Here is a 19329-nt window from a genome sequence, read left to right on the forward strand (position 1 = left end):
TATAACAAACAGCCAAGGTCTCTGTACTATCCTACCCGTGCTGCTGTTTCCCTGGGCTTCTTCCTACTTACCTGGCTTCCCCCCCTCTGGGTTTGCCATTCTCCCAACTCCCTCCACTCAGCGAGTGGATGTAGCCTACGTCCCTCCAACCCTTGTCTGCAGCCAGCTACCTGGCTTTATATAGCCCCTCCCTTTCCCCTGTTTCTGCACAGGTGAGCCTATTTTTTATTTAGGACTTCCCCTCAGCATTCAGTCTACCAGGTTAATTGGCCCATCTGGCCTCCATTAACCCCTTCCACTCCTGTGTTGAGTGGACACCCCATCACAGGTGGGAAAAGAACCATTGATTGTTTTCTCTATGCCTTTTCCTTTGGAGACTGACTGTTGGTGAGTTATTTGCACGGACTCTGTCAACATGTTGTAACTTTACCAGCTGCACATGTACCGGGGACAATGGCGGCAGGTGCATTTTTATGAATTTAAAAGTAAATAGGTTGCTCCAGTGTTACCAACATAAAATGGAATGTAGCACATCCTTGCAAAGGCTCTAGGGCCGAGTTATATCTGCCCCAGAGATACTGCAATGCAAATGTTCCTGGCCCATTCCTTGATGAAGGTGAATTGGGGAATGAAATGCCTGGTTCACTGCACATTCTGAACTACTGACATATAAATAAAATGACTTGAAGTCACAGTACTTGAGTGAAAGCTAAACCTATTGTTTATTTCTCTAGTAAATACAATGCATCATTATATAGTGTCATTCATGCAAAAGTGCTGCAGCACAGAACATTTCACAGCCAGAGATAGTCTAGCATACAAATATAAGACTACAAGGTTAACATAATGTATGAAACCTTAACATATCTAACATCCTTCTACTTTCAGTGGCTGTCATTAAAATACAGCATTTGTCAACAGCTAACAGTGTAATATCCAAGATTACCATAGTTTCTCTTTATATGTAGAATAAGATATTTGCAATAACTGTACGATAATAGTTGGGAAACATTGACTTTTTAATGGCTATTTTGTAATATATTGTAGGATTGGCTGTAGCCATCTTAAGCTTTCGTTCATGTGAGATTTTTATGTCAAACCCTATGAAAACTCTGTGAACTGTTATAAATCTAGAAAACAATTTATAGTAGGTACTTAAGCCATTTTATTTTATAGGAAAAGGAGCACAGAAATAGAATTTACAGGATGTTTGGAATAATTTTGAGAATCCTCCACTTAACAGTGTCATGTGTCTGTCCATTGATGAACTATCTTCTCTTGAACTGTTCTGGATATGCCATACATCAGTATTGGAACCCCTGTTCTTTAGATATCAAAGATAATTCAAATCAGATCAATGGTGACCAGCTGACCATAAACTATGAAGATACATAATAGAAAAATCAGTTTGTTCATCCAGTTCCCCTCAATGAATGTGTGACAGGTTCGGTCACAGAGACCTCCTTGGGACTGTCACCTGACGTGCTGGAATTACCTCTGAGCCTGTTTTCCCAGGCAACTTGGGACTCCAGAACCCTGCCTTGTTGAGCCAGACTCTCTAGTCTGCTGTAACACAGACCCAGGTCTGAACCATGCCCCCAAAGCTGCAGGCTTTAACTGAAAGTCTGCTGAGCAGGTCAGCTCTCTCCAGCACACAGACACCCAGCTCCCAATGGGATCTAAACCCCAAATAAATCCGTTTTACTCTGTTTAAAATTTATACAGGGTAAACTCATAAATTATCTGCCCTCTATAACACTGATAGAGATGCACAGCTGTTTGCTTCCCCAGGTATTAATCACTTACTCTTGGTTTGTTAATAAACAAAAGTCTATATGATTTTATTAAGTATAAAAGTATAATTTAAGTGGTTTCAAGTAATAACAGAACAAAGTAAGGTACCAAGCAAAGTAAAACAAAACACGCAAATCTAAACCTAATACATTAAGAAACTGAATACAGGTAACTCTCACCCTCACAGATGTTTCAGTAAGTTTCTTTCCCAGACTAGACTCCTTCCTAGTCTGGGCACAATCCTTTACCCTGGTACAGTCCTTGTTCCAGCTCAGGTGGTAGCTAGGGGATTTCTCACGACTGGCAACCACCTTTCTTCTGTTCGACCCCCTTTTATATCTTTGGCCCAAGGTGGAAATCCTTTCTCTCTGGGTCCCCCACCCCTCCTTCTAAATGGAAAAGCACCAGGTTTAAGATGGATTCCAGTACTAGGTGACATGGTTATATGTCCTGTGAGACCCCAGCCTGCATTCTTTCTAGCCTGACTCACATGAACACAGGAAGGCTTACAAGTAAACAGAGCCATTTACAACCAATTGTCTTGGTTAATGGGAGCCATCAAGATTCTAAACCACCTTTAATGACCCCATTTGCATAATTACAGTAGGACTTCAGAGTAATACTTCATATTTCTAGCTTCAGATACAAGATGATACATTCATACAAATAGGATGAACATACTCAGAGTGTAAGCTTTGTAATGATACCTTACAAGAGACCTTTTGCATAAATCATATTCCATTTACATTATAGTTACACTTATAAACATATTTCCATAAAACACATGGAGTGCAATGTCACAGTATGTTTACCCAGACAGGGCAGCAACTCGTAGTGTGTAGCAAGTGGAGTTTCTTGAATTCCCTCATCCCATTTCCTTCCATTGGCAGAACCTACTGAAATGTAATTTGCTTAGGACTGCTCTGTATTAAAAGTTAGGCACGTGCCTAAGTACCTTGCTGAATCAGCACCTATGAGCTGAGAATAACATTTACATTGATCCTGCGGTGACCAGTTGACCCTGCTAATCAAAAAAACATACAAATCTTCTGTAACAATCTAGTCACTGAAATGTACAATTATGACATTCAGAACAACCTCAGCTGGAACATGATTTATTGATTAAGGGGTATCAGCCAGTAAATAAAACATAAAATCACCTGTTGACGATCCCAGATTAGTGATGGATTCTGGCTCTAATCCTTCAAACCCTCAGGTGATTTATCCCATTGAATTTAATAAGACTACTCACCTGTTTAGCGCTGTGGATGTGTATAAGGGTTTACAGGATTGGGAACTGCATGTGTAGACTTAAAAATGAGAGCTGGTCAGATATTAGATACAATTTTTAACTAAACAATAAATGAAATGGGTAATGTATTGAATATATTATTTGATTGATATTCTTAACTAGTTATCAAACTTATCACAGATAACATGTAACAGAATGGTGATGGCAATATTAGATTCATACCACTTGACCATCTCAATTAACATTAATAATTGCACTTTAAAAACAAAAAAACCTCCCCATAATAATTGGTTTCTCTATTTTCTGACTTTCCCACCTGATGAGTTCAGATTTCTGTGTTTGTCAAAGAGCATCACACATTATGCTCCTGGTTCTTCCTTGTTCAGTTTTTAATGAGCTGAGGTAGGATGATTTGTGATGATTAGCATAATAAGTGAGCATGACACTGACACTTAAGAGTATAATAATAAACAGGGTCCTCTCACTAAAGAGCTTACAGTCAACGGGCTCGACTCTCCAACCCAGAAAATCCCTTACTTTCATACGTAGCCCACTGAAATGAGATATACCAACAAACAGTTGGTGCAGCTGTTGCAAAGAAAAACATACCACTATTAATTCATAACTTGAGAAGTTGCTGCCTCTCAAGTAGTTGGTTTCAAAATACAACTGATTTCCAATAAAGTCTTTGCCTATATTTCTGCTACTGATTTGGGCTCTTAGACAATTGTTTGTATGTATATATAGTTTGATTATGAATGCCTTTCACCTTTCAGTCTCATTAGATGAGCTATAAGGTTCACAACAATTAAACGAACATCCCATGGGGAGGTGCTCTTGACATCAGAGTTCTTTCGCAGATGCCTGATTACTTCCCCAGAGGTGTCTGATTGCTCTTCGCTGAGTCCCCTATGATGCAGTTTGCCATCAGTGGGAATTTGTCTTAGAGTACCACCTTTAATTATGATCCTTGACTTAGTTAACAGTCATAATTTCACTACAGTAACACCTAATGGCTTTTGACTCTAAGTCAACATCTGGGTTATTTCTCTAGTACTCCACGTGTAAATGTTTTTCATATTTAGTGTGCCAGGTTAAGCCATCATGATGCACTCAGTTTGGAAGTCATTGTAACCTCCAAGTTATTAAAACTATCTAGAAGATGTGTTTTTGTTTTTGTTGTTTTTCTGTATGTTTCACTCTGGGGCAATGCTCCGAATATTGATTTGGAGTCAAAAGTACAGCACTACTCAAGCAAAGCAAGGTAGTTCAGAGTCATTATTTCACAGCTGCTGACATCAGAAATGAAAGCAATGCCTCCTACGGAAGCTCTTCCTTTTTTTCTGAATATCATCACATGCTCTTAGAAGGACAATATCAGAGTATTGCTTCAATTAACATCATCCAAAAAAAGATGAATTTTTCTGGAACGTGTGCAAGGTGAAGAAGTATGTGAAGATGCAGTCATTTGGGGGCAGACAGTTTCAGGCATTAACAGTAATATTTCAGAATGGAATGAAGCCTCAGACTTACAACACAATTGTTTCCTGAAAATTGTGTTGTAAATCAAAACATTGTAACTAGCAACCACAATCCACTCCATTGTGGGACCAAGCATCATAAAGTTGAAACCAATTTTCGTAAGCTGAATTGGTGTCAATTCAGAAACGTTGTAAGTGCTGTTTGTCATAAGTCGAATGTCGTAAAATCGAGGATTGCCTGTTTTTTTGCCCTGTGCTTTATTTCTTCTTTTGGAATGAAAATCAAGGAATAAAACTGAGTGTCTGGTTTGTAGATTTGATGCTGTCTTGTGGGAAGATACAAGATGGTCATTAGGCCTGCAGTTGTGTGTAGTTCTGAGTGCTGGGCACTGAGGAAGAGACAGGAGCAGATCTTGAATACAGTGGAAATGAAAATATTAAGATATGGATGCTTGGCGTTACAAAGATGGACCATGTTCGTAACAAACAAATTAAGGTAATTGTGAAGGTGGCACCAATGATGGAAATGCTGAGGTAACCCAGGCTTAGACGGTTTACGCATGTGAAAAGAAGATCAAAACAATATATAGTAAACAGGGTGTTAAGCTTTGAAGTGCAAGGTGAGAGAGGATGTAAGATCTCAAGCTAGATGGATGGATGTCATACAAAAGGATTCGGTTAGCTGCAGAGTTTCCGAGGAACTGCTTCAAGACTGACTGGAATAGAGTTGGGTCTTTGAGACTAAAGCTACAAGAATAATAATTTGTTTTTCCTTTTTAAGTGCCAGTGTTTTGTGTAGTCCTCAAGGCAGACGAGCAGTCCCCTTGATTTCTTTCTGCAACTCCAAAGAAATAGCTCATGCATGAAGGTTCCTTCTCTTCAAGAGTTGTATTAAAAAGTCAGAGGCAAACAAAGAATCTTGTATAGCAACAAGTCCTAAATGCTCATTTCTGTCTCCTCTGAGAGACCTAATCTTTTATCCAAAACATAGTATACGTGAGAAATACAGATTTAAAATGATATATTACAAACAACTTAACTTGAAATCACTAACAAAATGGTAAAACATTATTTATTTCTTCCCATCTTATCGTTAGTTAGGGAAAATGCAAATGAGCAAGAATCATTTTCAGTGCACTTACCATATGGTCACAGTTGCAGCTAGCCTTGCTGCCTTTGGTAGGATCTGTTCCACACAGTGACTGCCCTCAGGGTAAAAAAGTTTTTCTTAAACTGCCTAAGGGGCAGTTTCTGTTCATTCTCTTTTGTTTTAAAGTTTCTTTTGCAAATTTCTTTGTGCCATCACCTTCATTTTTATGCCCCTTCATATTTGCTTATAACTTAGCCACATCACTTCTTTCTTGTCGTTTCCTTTGCAGATAACCCTAGTTATCTCAATATTTAAACAGTTCTAATCATTTTCCTAAATCATGTCAGACACTGAGCTGATAATTCTATGCACCTTCTCATTATCACCCAACATCCTTTTCCTGATCAGTATCTTGCACTGCAGTTCTTCAGCCCTTGTATTATTATTTGTATAGCCCAGTAGGTGTGCACTATGCTAACATGTTAAACCCTGTCCTGCCCCCCAAGGAATCTAAAATCTAAGAGACATGGAATACAAAGGATTAGATATCAAGGTGAGAGTAGGAACTGACACTTTTCAGAAGGAGATACTCCACTTTTCTTACAAAAACGTATAAGCTGCTTGGTGTCCTTCCAGTTTGGTGTGTCCTGCCGACTTAGTTTTGTGTTAGTTTAGTGTGATGTTTCCATTGCTGTGACCACTATGGATAGTGAGTTATTAATAAGCATTTATGAAGCACCATAACTTTGCCTGGTGCTTTTGAGATTAGAGCATGGACAGGGATTATTTTTTAAAGAGTGGTATGAATAACATATTACAAAAATTAACGCTGTACATGTTGCATCCTCCTGTGGTATGAGTGCCAGCTCCTATTAATGCTAATGGGAGCTGTGTACGCCACAAGGAGTAAAAAGGTGTTTTCCATTATATACCTCCTGTTCCAGTGGAAGCGTGACTAGGTGTATCTGTCCTTCATAGAAAACACAATAAAACCACAGTTAACAGGACTGACACTCAGGGGCTCTGTTTCTGGCTCTGCCACAGAGATCTTGCACAAGTCACTCCATCTTTCTGTGCCTCGGTTCCAACGTCAGTTAAATGAGGATGATTGTTTTTCCCTTCCTAACTGCAGTGTTAGGAAGTGCTCAGGTCCCACAATGATGGAGGCTATATTAAATTCTATACCGGGGGTTCCCCAGAAAGGATCGGAAAACTCTTCATAATGTGGGTCTCTGACTTCCTGCCATTTAACATACTTGGTTTCCAAAAACTACTATAATTTGATAGGTTGGAAAGATGCAAAGGTATCTGATTTCTGTCCCCCCTTCCTCACACACACCTCCAGCAGCCACCCAACCAGCCAGGTCAGGTTTAGCTTACTGGGCCAATTGAAGTAAGTTCCTGGGTTTGTCACCCATTCAGTCCATCACATTTCATTTTACAGCTGCACTGACATCACACACACACACACACACACGTTCCTCTTCTCCTGTTTCCGAATGACACTAGTTAGTGCCCTTGTGATGCTCCCGAGGAATTAGTTTTCTAGGTCACTTCTGTACTGGTGTGACTGTGTGCCTCTACTAGGCCTGCCATTTGGCCCTTGAAAATATTTATCATTCATCTCAAAATTTCTTACAGTTCAGACCAAGAGTCATGATACATTCCCTTAATGAAAAGATCATAAGCTACGTGTGGAGCTGATTTGCCATTTTGAACAGGGCATCCTACATGCATATACCTATTGTGCATAGACTCTTGCCTCACTATGCTCGTGCTCACATGTTCCAAAAAGTGCTATGCGCAACTTGGCCGAACTGTTGGCTGCCATGCATCAGAAGGTTTAAACGGGTGACCATAGTTAATGCTGTAAATATTTCCCTTCTCTAGAAAATCCTCCTTTGTGTGAGCATTGACACCGTATGTGTGTCTGCACTTGATCACGCCTGTTACGCTATATACCGAATATACTGTACAAATATATAAATACATAGATCTAAATAGACATAGGTATCCTTTTTAAAGGTATTTATCGTACTATGTATATGCTCTGTGTATCTGTGGTGTATAATATATACACAGAGATTGTAGTCCAGATCTTCAGCTGGTGTAGACTCGCATAACAGTGTTGAGCTCAAGGAAGTTGTGTTGATTGATACCCGCTGGATTTGGCCTACAGTGTACAAACCTGTGTGGGTGTGAGAGAGAGAGATGAAACATTTAGGGAGAGAAAACACGCCACAGTTTCTGCCTTTCAGTAAAATAGGTTTTGTTGCAGTGATGCCATGGAAACTCAAATACTAAAAAGAAATCCATACAGGAATGAATCAAATTGCACCCCAGATGTTAGCTGAATATTCACCTCAGGAAATGGGCCATCAGCAGACGGGGCAAAAACTTGGCTTTCCAAAGCCTCTTAAATGGGAAATTCTGTAAGAGCATTTTACCTACCCAGTCACCAGTGGAATGTCTTTGTTTCACATGGAGCATTAGACCACACGAGGTTTTGTCCATGTTTCTTAAGCATAAGGAACAACCTTGTTTGTTTGAAGCATAGTCAAAGGTAAGAGCAGAGAAGATAAATAGTCTGTGTCCTAGACACATTCTGCCTGTAGTTTAAAGTAGATCAACACAAATATTTGCGAGTACTGTGCACTCTGTAGCCTGTAGATGCCTGCTAGCAAAGAAAAGGCAAAGGTAAATGATAAAAGTGTGTGTCTCTTTAAAAGTGATTATTCTCATGTATTAATAATAGCGCTTACAAGGATCACAGCACTTAACATCATGAACTAAAACATAGCTAAGTGTTACAGACATTCAGTAAAAGAAAGGTGGCAGGGATGTTGTAAATCTGCCTCTTAGAACTCTTTCATGTATTTAAGCCTGTGTTTCCTCTGTGTATGATCCTCATAACCTGTCTCTTTTTCTTAGTGTAGGCAACCCACCATTCCAGAACAGAGAATGAATCAGATAGCAAAAAGCGTGGTGGTGTTTTCTATGAGTCTCAGTCTAGTCTCACCCCAGTTACATACTGCAGTATTTCTGTTGAGTTACTCCTGAGTGATGCCAATGCAAGGAAGCAGAATCTGGCCCTTTATTACTTCCATTGCTATGATACAGTCAGTTCAATACATGCTATGTGTGTAGATTTTGTGTTTGCACTGTGTTTTACTTAGATTTAATCATTTTGATGCATTGCATGAGGGAAGGGGTGTTAGGAGACAGAATATGCGAGTTTCATATTTGCCCACTTTCTGGTTAGTCTTTAAAATGGCCTTGATTTCTGTATTGTTTGCAGACATGTTTCTCCTGGTCAAAGCGACAGGTTGAAACTAGGGCTGTCGATTTAGTTGCAGTTAACTCACGAGATTAACTCAAAAAAATTAATTACGATAAAAAAAAGTAATTGTGATTAATCGCACTGGTAAACAATAGAATACCAGTTGAAATTTATTTAAAAAAAAATTGATGTTTTTCTACATTTTCAAATATATTGATTTCTATTACAACACAGAAAACAAAGTGTACAGTGTTCACTTTATTATTTTTTATTACAAATATTTGCACTGTAAAAATGATAAACAAAAGAAATAGTATTTTCAGTTCACCTCATACACGTCTTGTAGTGCAATCTCTTTATCATAAAAGTGCAACTTACAAATGTAAATTTTTTTTGTTACATCACTGCACTCAAACACAGAACAATGTAAAAATTTAGAGCCTACAAGTCCACTCAGTCCTACTTGTTGTTCAGCTGATCGCTAAGACAAACAAATTTGTTTACATTTACAGGAGACGCTGCTGCCTGCTTCTTATTTACAGTGTCACCTGAAAGTGAGAACAGGTGTTCGCATGGTATTTTTGTAGCTGCCATTGAAAGGTATTTGTGTCAGATATGTTAAACATTCGTACGCCCCTTCATGCTTCGGCCACCATTCCAGAGGATATGCTTCCATGCTGATGATGCTCATTTAAAAAATAATGCATTAATTAAGTTTGAGACTGAACTCCTTGGGAGAGAATTGTATGTCCCCTACTCTGTTTTACTAGCTTTCTGCCATATATTTCATGTTATAGCAGTCTCAGATGATGACCCAGCACATGTTCATTTTAAGAACACTTTCACTGCAGATTTGACAAAATGCAAAGAAGATACCAATGTGAGATTTCTAAAAATAGCTACAGCACTCAACCCAGGATTCAAGAATCTGAAGCGCCATCCAAAATCTAAGAGGGACGAGGTGTGGAGCACGCTTTCAGAAGTCTTAAAAGAGCAACACTCAGATGCAGAAATTACAGAACCCAAACCACAAAAAAAGAAAATCAATCTTCTGCTGGTGGCATCTGATTCAGATGATGAAAATGAAAATGCGTTGGTCCACTCTGCTTTGGATCCTTATTGAGCGGAACCCATCATCAGCATGGATGCATGTCCTCTGGAATGGTGGCCGAAGCATGAAGGGGCATACGAATGTTTAGCACATCTGGCATATAAATACCTTGCAGTGCCGGCTGCAACAGTGCCATGGGAACGCCTGTTCTCACTTTCAGGTGACTTTGTAAACAAGAAGCCAGCACCGTTATCTCCTGCAAATTGTAACAAAACTTGTTTGTCTGAGCTATTGGCTGAAGTAGGACTGAATGGACTTGTAGGCTCTAAAGTTTTACATTGTTTTAGTTTTGAATGCGGCGGGGGGGTTTGTACATAATTCTACATTTTAAGTTCTACTTTCATGATGAAGAGATTGCACTACAGTACTTGTATTAGAAGAATTGAAAAATAGTATTTCTTTTGTCTTTTACAGTGCTAATATTTGTAATCAAAAATAAACATAAAGTGAACACTTTACACTTTGTATTCTGCATTGTAATTGAACTCAATATATTTGAAAATGTAGAAAACATTGGGGTGGCTAGAGCCCTGGGGCTTTGCTCCTTACTTGGAGCACGGGTTGCAGAGGGGTCCCCCTCCCTGCCCAAGAGGCAGGGGCAGCAGCATGGAATCCCTGTTTTCCCTCGGAGTGGCAGCAGGAACTCTATTCTGTTTGACGATAACCAAGGATATATTTTCCCTCCATAGAGGCAGCAGTAGCAGCAGGCCCCCTCCCATCTTCTCTCCCTTTCCTCAATATTTACTTCAGTGAGTGTGCTGGGGTAGATGGGTGGGCTGGGTCTGCTGCATTTTCCCTTCCTGCCACACCCAGAGCCCCCAGCTGAGATCCATGGGGCTTTCCGAGCTATTCTTTCAGGCTTGCTGCAGAGTCAGGAAGACATCGCGGCATCAGTGATGCTGGGGTCACATTTTCAAGCTTTTACTCTAACTGCAGACCAGAGATTTGCGTTTAAAGGCAAGTAGAAATCCTGGTGTATTCATGTGACTCTAAGAACCAGTACCCTGGGCATGGATCGGTAGTGCCTGTGTCTTAATCCAGCTTTGTTCTCACCAGGCACATATCTGGTGGGTCTCACTGATGGGAGGGCAAAAGTCTTCAAGAGAGAGCCTGCTGGCCTTCTACGCCAACTACATTTTTGGCCCACAGCCCTCCTAGTTCTGGGTAGGGCTCTTCTGAGGGTAGGCGGGCACAGACTCCTTACTCTCCCCTCCCTCGCCTTCAATTGAAAGTTGGAACATAGGGTGACCAGATGAGAGGAAGAAAATATTGGGACACACAGGGTGTCCGCGGGTGGAGCCAAAAAAAAAAAAAAAAAAAAGCCGCGTGCTGCCAGCAGAGCGAAATACTAGGACAAACACCTAAATACCGGGATGGTCTGGTCACCCTATTGGAACAGGAAGTATCTTCCACATGCTATGAGATTTTTAAATTGGTCGCGTGTGTGTGTGTGTGTGTGTGTGTGTGTGTGTGTGTGTGTGTGTGTGTGTGTGTGTATAAAGACTACTTATCTATCTCTGTATGCATAAACATCATTTAATATACCTTGTGGGTGTATATAGACAGATTCATAGGTTTCAAGGCCAAAAAGGATCATTGTGATCATATAATCTAACCTCTGTATAAAACAGGCCAGAGAACTTCCCCAAAATAATTCCTAGAGATGATCTTTTAGAAAAACATCCAATATTGATTTTAAAAATGTCAGTGATGGCGAATCCTCCAGAACTCTTGGTAAATTGTTCCAATGGTTAATTACTTCTTTTACTGTTAAAAACGTATACCTGATTCCAGTCTGAATTTGTCTAGCTCCAACTTCCAGCCATAGGTCTGCATTATACCTTTCTCTGCTGAAGCTATTATTAAATATTTGTTCCCCCTGTAGATTCTTATAGACTGATCAAATCACCCTTTCTCTTTGTTATGCTAAACAGATTGAGCATTTTGAGTCTCTCATTCTAAGACATGTTTTCATATCCTTTAATCATTCTCATGGCTCTTCTCTGAACCCCGTCCTTCTTGAATGGTAGATGACAGAACTGGACACAGTATTCCAGCAGTGCTTACATCAATGCCAAATACAAAAGTAAAATAACTGCTCTACTTTTACTTGAGGTTCCCCTGTTTTTGCATCCAAGCATCGCATTAGCCCTTTTGGACACAACCTCACACTAGGAACTCAGGTTCAGCTGATTCTCCACCGTGACCCCCAAATCTTTTTCAGAGTCACTGCTTCGCAGGAGAGAGTCCCCCATTCTGTAAGTGTGGCCTTCATTCTTTGTTCTTAGATGTATACATTTACTTTTAGCCATAGTAAAACTCATATTTGCTTGAGCCCAACTTACCAAGTGATATAGATTTGCTCTGAATCAGTGACCTGTCCTCTTCATTATTTACCACTTCCCCAATTTTTGTGTCATCTGCAAACTTTATCAGTGATTTTGTATTTTCTTTCAGAACCTTAATAAAAATGTTAAATAGTGTAGGGCCAAGAGATGATCCCTGCAGGGCCCACCTGGAAACACACCTGTTTGATGACGGCTCCCCGTTTACAGTTACATTTTGATACCTAGCCATCTTTTAGTCCATTTATTGTGTGCCACATTAATTTTATATCTTTCTTATTTTTAATCAAAGTGTCATGCAGTACCAAGTCAAATGTCTAAGTATATTGCATCAACACTGTTGCCTTTATTAAGCAAACTTGTAACCTCATAAAAAAAATAGAGTTTGACAGGATCTATTTTCCATAAACCCATGCTGACTGGCATTAATTATATTATCCTCCTTTAATTCTTTATCAATCAAGTCCCATTTCAGCCACTTCATTGCCTGGGATTGATGTCTGACTGGCAGGGTTATAATTACCCAGATCATCCTGTTTACCCTTTTTAAATATTGGCACAACATTAGTTTTCTTCCAGTCTTTAGAAACTTCCCCAGTGTTCCAAGGCTTATTGAACATCGGTGTTAACGGTCCAGCAAGCTGCTTGGCCAACTCTTTTAAAACTTTTGACTGCAAGTCATCTTAACCTGCTGATTTTAACATGTGTAACTTTAGTAGCTGCTACTTATCATCTTCCAGGAATAATAGTGGGATGGGAAGAGTGTTATCATATGCTATGACTGTATCATCTGTTTTTACCCCAAATACAGAGCAAAAATATTTATTTAACACTTTTCTGAATTATCTATAATTCTACCATTTCTACCTAGTAATGGACCAATACCATTGTTGGATTCTTTTTGTTTCTAATATATTTTTTTAAAGTGCTTCTTATTATCCTTAACTCTGCCAGCCATAGATTTCTCCTTGCCCCTGGGCTTCCATTATCAATTTTCTAGTTCTCAGCTTCTGACCTATATTCATTGCTATCAATTTCCCTTTTTCTTCCATTTGCTGTACATTATTTTTTAATGTTTTATCAACTGTCTTCACTTCTCCACTAAACCAGGTTGTGTTTTTTTAAGTAGTATGGCCATCTTCTAAAATAATTCCCAGCATCCATCTCTCTCTCTCTCCCTCTGTGTATATATATAGAAAACTGGTCTGGACTTAATTCTGTTTGCACATTATACATTTGATCAAGTCATGATACTTGTACCTAACTTACCATTATTTTTTAGTTCTGTGATCAGTTCCACTTTATCTGTCAAGATGAGGCCTAATATAGAATTCTGTCATGTTAGATGCACACTTCTTGAGGTAGGAAATTATCTCTAATGTTCAGGAATTCCAATGATGTTTAGTACTGGCAGCACGAGACTTCCAGCATATGTCACTCAAATTGAGGTCCCCACTGATCACACTGCATCTTTCCTACACGCTGTAGCCAGGTGCATAATGTGCCGGTCATGCTTCTCCGTAAATAGGATTTGGTGGCCTGTAGCAGACACCAACTAATACCCCCTCTTGTGCATTATCTGTTAGGACATTGATCCAGAAGCATTCAAGATGATTTTCTTCCGAGTTAGCAGTGACTCGTAGTCATGTACCTGTTGATAGTCATGTGTATAATATGCCACTTAGGATGAGGCAATATTTAAGTTCTAAATTGCAGAGCCATGTGATAGATAAATGTATTCCTCGCCTTATAGCACTTCACTTGCTCTCTGCTCACTAATCCATCTCTCCGGGATTTATTCTAACATACCAAACCTCTGAGCAGCTTCCATGCACTCTCAGTTTTTTAAATAATTTTGATTCAGAAATGTTTCCTTTCCTCCATCCAATTGCGAATTTTCTTCAAAAGTCTCCTTGCCCAAGGACTCTCCATCCTTGCACAGGCAAGATTGAGTTCTTCACCAGCCCTGGCTTTTCTGTGCACAAAAATGTCTTGACTTTAATATGCAATATGTCCCAGTTCTGCAACAATAGAAACAGCAATTTATGCCTTTGGGAAGGAGGAAATTCCCAGCTTCCCAAAAGAGGACACAGCACATCCAGAAATAATGGTGGTGACATTTTTATGCATAGAAAAGCTAACTTAGAACATTTCTAGGTTTTGATGGATCTCTCTGAGCCCTGTCCTGTTGGATTCATAGTACAAGTAGGCTTGGAAGGATTCGATTTTTATCGTTAAAAGTCTATAACCATCAGTTTTGTTGTACACGAGCAAACTGACAAAAAATTTTCCATTGATGATGATCCAAATTTACAGACTGGCAAAGTAAGAAAAATGCTGCTTGAGAACTTATTTGAGTTTGATTTAAGACTATTTGCTTTCTATATTTTGACACGCAATGTTGACAATTTGTGTTTTAATGGTCATAAAGCTTTAACTTTTTGAATCTCAGCATCTACTGTCATTAAACTGTCTGACCTCCCCATTGTCGGACACACACCCCCTAACTTTCCCCAATTGTGAACATTTAAACTGATAAAAATGGGGGAGGAAGGCTCTGAAAACTTAAATCAATAAAAAAACAAATGCTTAAAAATAAACTTTTATGTTATCCGACAAAATTATAAAAATCAAATTCCACCAAGACAAAGTATACTTTACAAGAGGAAGCAATACAAGAAATAAACTCAATGCAAGTTTTAAAACATTCCTTAAATAGTTTTTCAGTAATATAGCTAGCATAAGCAAAATGCACACTGGTGCAGTGTGCTGTAGAATTTTATCAGGGTAGAACTGCATATGTCACTACCTGTGAATAAGGTGCGTATTCCAAACTTCGGCTGCTAAAACCTTTCTAGCACATGGCCGTGATCAAGTATGTTTATATAAGTAGTTAGTCACAGGTATGTCCTTACATCAGTGCCTAATTCCTGCTAAACCAGGGGCATCTTCTTTGTCTTTTTTTTTTTTAAAACACCTCTCAATCAGGCATACAGAGGAGGGCTGCCGTGAGATTCTGGATTAGGCTCTATGGGGATTGATTGAGTTAGGAAAATCCCACGGAGGCTGCATAGCCAAATACAATGTAGAAATCAAATGAAGGGAGAGATCAGTGTGGAGATGTTACATTAATTTTATTTGTGCCAGACCATTTGAATGGTTTTAATATGAAGGAAATAATTCTCTGTTGTGTGGCTGACCTGGATGGTGCTGTAGATTAAGCATATGACTGCATTGTGCTTTGCTATGGCAGTGTACAAGGGTGGACAAGAGGACATTTGCAGAACTCTCCCGCCCCCCAGGAGTGAAAGGGGAAAGCAGGATCTCTCCATAGTTCAGCGAAAGCTAGGGGAAAGGGGTCAGCCGTAAACCTCATTTTTCTCAGGGGGGCCAAGATTTGCAGTGCAGAGGCTGTGTCTAGTCCCCAGGAAACCACCACAAATGCTGCCATCAGCTCTAGACGTCAGCTGAGGTTGCACAGTGTTTCAGTTCAGAGCAGCGAAGTGCACTCAGAGCTCTTCCCTTAAGTCGACCCCCTGTCATCCTCCCCTACAGGCATTTTGCAGAGGACACGGAAGGCGGACACTGTTTCTGTTTGTTCTTGTTGCACCAGCCCAGAGAGGAAGAGATCATCCAGTTAGGGTGATAACTGAGAAATTGGAAGACATGACTTTGATTCCTGGCTTCACCACAGACTTCCTGCGTGACCTTGGGCACATCACTTAGCCTCCCTGTGCCTCAGTTCCCCTTCTGTAAACTGTGGATAATAACACTGCCTGCCTCCTGGGGTATTGTGAGGGGTGTTGCATTATGGACTATCAGGCGCTCAGGTACTACTGTGCTGAGAGCCATATTTAAGAGACATATTTGTCCTGAAATGAGGACTGGCTGTGGTGGTTTTGTGTTGTAACAATTCCGAGACCTAATACTCTCTTTATCACTGCCTATCATGCTGACCAGTATTGTCTCATTGTTCCTTTGCCTTCCCCGACTGTCTGTCTGTCTCTTGTCTTATACTTAGATTGTAAGATCTCTGGGATAGGACACATCTTTCTTCTGTGTCAATACAGTGCCTAGCACCATGGGGTCCCAGACCCTGACTCGGGCTACGGTAATATAAGTAGTAATAATGGCTGAATCTGAAGGAAAGGCATGGTAATATTTTCTCTAAAAACAGCTGAGATCTGTGATTTCAGTGTCAAATGGCTTTTTTAAAGAAATCATCAATTCACTGGCTTGTTTGCTCATTTAGCCTGAAAAACTCTTATTTCTTTTCAGTGTATTCTGTTTCAATCCAGAGCAACATACGAACATTTTTTCCTCTCCGCATTTGTATTTGTCCTTCAGCTTTACACTTTACAAAATCTATGGGGGCTCCTTAGCATCCTAAAATATGGTTTAAAAAAATCCAGAATCTGTGAATCTTTTCCTTCCTTAAATGCAAGACAAACACAATATGGAAAGTAAAATAGTCTCTCTAGAAAATGCAGATAGCTTTATAAACAGTCAAATTATGTACTTTTTCACTCCTTTTAGACATTTGCTACATTATGTACTGTTCTAATTAAATCATCACATTGAATTATCAGATCAAATGTTTTTTATTCCATTGTGTCCTGAACAGGTTTGGTTAAATTAATAAAACATATGTTTCATTTTATAAACAAAAAGGGGGAAAAAATCCTATTTTTCCCATTCATCAATCCAGAAACCCTCAAAATAGATAACTGAATAGAAAATGCTAGTTAGTATGTAATCATAACACATTCTTCCCTTGTGCCTCAGAATAATTGAAACAAAGTCCTATTAAATCATAAACTTTGTGAATTTTCTTTATTGTGAAATAGCAGCATTGTGAATTCAGTGTCCTCCTAGCAGGCCAGGATCTTGATTTCCCAACTGTTCTATGGCTCGATCCAGCAGAGCCTTTTAGATCATGTGTTAGTGAAATCAGTGATGGCATTAGAGCAATTAAAGTCATGCACTATGCTTAGCTGGATCGGGGTTCAGGTGGAAACAATGGCAGCTCTGTACCCAGTGGCTGCAGGATCACTGTCAGGTTCTTATGCACAAGTCTCTAAATGATGAGTCAACAGATACTACAGGGACATTACAAGTATTTGGGGCCTGTTTAGCCTGTTGTCCCTTTATTTTATGTCTCATGTGAAGGTTACCGGAGAATTGCTTTTTAAATCAATTCCTGCTGCAGTAAAACAAACTCCAAGGAGGCCTTGATGGGGCTTCTTTGGGACTAACCACTACTTAACTGGACAGTGTGTTGGGTGCTGATTGACACAAGCTCCCAAGAGCTGAGCATGCTCCCAGTTCCAATAGGCTTTGAACTGAATGGAACAATAAAGCAATTATGGTATTTTGGAGAATAACACTTCTTTGGCAAAGGTGTTAATGAAATATTTGTTACGATCTATTGAAATAAGTATTCAGTGTGAAAATCTCCATGGAAAGGGGTGAACATAGAGACTTGCCTGTGGAACTGGCTATCACAGCTATGTCTGGACAGTCGTTAAGGGGATTGTGTGGCTTAAGTGCTCTCTTTTTCTCTGGATGGGAACTAAGCCCCATTGGACACTCCAGTCAAACCTACTGGAGGTTCTTGTGTTGCAGAAAAACTGCAGACAGGGCAAGTTAATGCGTAGGATCCTCACCTAAACTATCCCACACTTAGTAGATGGAAGGTGAGTCCCCTGCAGCCCGTAGGGCTAAGTGTTGAAGGAACAGGGCACCAGTAGGAGAGAGGAACAGGTAGTACGCTCAGGGGAGAAAAGCAGAGGCCAAGGGTAAGAGAGAAGAATTCTTGGGAACAGTGACTTAGTGGTGCCTTAGCAGGGGGTTTCTGGAAATGGCATTGCCCGTGGTAAGGTGCAGTTTTGGCCACCTCCATTCAAAGTAATCACGACATTTGCAAATAGGTAAATTACACTTCAAACTGCCACGAGTTTCTTTTGTAGAGGGAAAGTCTCCTGCTACACATCAACTGCTTCACAAATGTGCCTCAAAAAGACAACAAGGTTCTGTTCTCTCATTTTGTCCCCATTCGTTATAAAATGAGGGTGACAAATGCATGGGATACATTTAGCAGGGCCATCTCACTGGAAATACTGGAGATGCACATGTTTATCCATTTGCAGCACGTTTTTATTTATAAACCGTGGGTGTTTGGTAATGCACTAGCACATGACATGGCCAGACAGGAAACCCAGAACTGGAAATAGACTTCGTTTTCTCTTCAATGCAGCTGCGACTCTTCAGGAGTAAAATGTTTGTATGTGTACATGCAGGGAGCAAACTTAAGGCAGGTGTGTTTTAACTTGTAATGGAAAGTAGGAGTGGGGAGGATAATATTGGAAAGAGTGCACAGGTTTAGTGGCGTGAGTGACACCCTGAGTCTTTCCTGTCAGCAAAGACCAGATCCTTAGTCCCTGCTGAGCGGATTGAGGTACCATAGCGTGCAGTTCTTTGTGGCTCAAGGGTTATATTTGGAAAGAGGATGTGAGAATCTGTCCTGAATTACATATTTGAATCACAACTCTTTTCAAGCTTGGGAAAAATATATAGCCCTTACAGTGGGAGACTGGTATGTTCTTTATAGATAGCATATTAGTGCCATCTAGTGTTCTCCATTAGTATGCCTTTAAATTTCAGCTATTAGACAAATATTTTCTTGAGTCATCCTGAATGGGCTGAGTTCTTCAATGCATATCAACATAGAGCACACGCTGGGTCAGTGCCTATACTGAGTCCTCCTCGTTTGTAGGCAGCTGAAATAACTAGCAGTTCAGCTCAAGCTAGGCCATTCCTAGGGTTTTCCTCCTGGACATTCCCCGCTCAAGTCCTAGCACACTCTGGCCAGAGAGCAACTTCCACCACCTTTATATCCGAGGCGGGATTAGAAAGCCACAGCTTCCACAGCAAGGCAGCAGGAGTCAGTCGACAGTTCCACACAGCGTTCCTCCCA

At 40.0% G+C, this 19329-nt stretch overlaps 1 protein-coding gene across 2 annotated transcripts in view; it reads left to right on the forward strand.

Moving 5' to 3' along the window:
• Positions 1–19329, forward strand: part of PTPRG (protein tyrosine phosphatase receptor type G) — a 597139-nt gene that overhangs the window by 468807 nt on the left and 109003 nt on the right. The gene's annotated exons all lie outside the window — the stretch shown is intronic.

This window comes from Gopherus flavomarginatus, chromosome 6 (assembly GCF_025201925.1).
Source record: "Gopherus flavomarginatus isolate rGopFla2 chromosome 6, rGopFla2.mat.asm, whole genome shotgun sequence".
In the NCBI taxonomy this organism is placed as follows: Eukaryota; Metazoa; Chordata; order Testudines; family Testudinidae; genus Gopherus; species Gopherus flavomarginatus.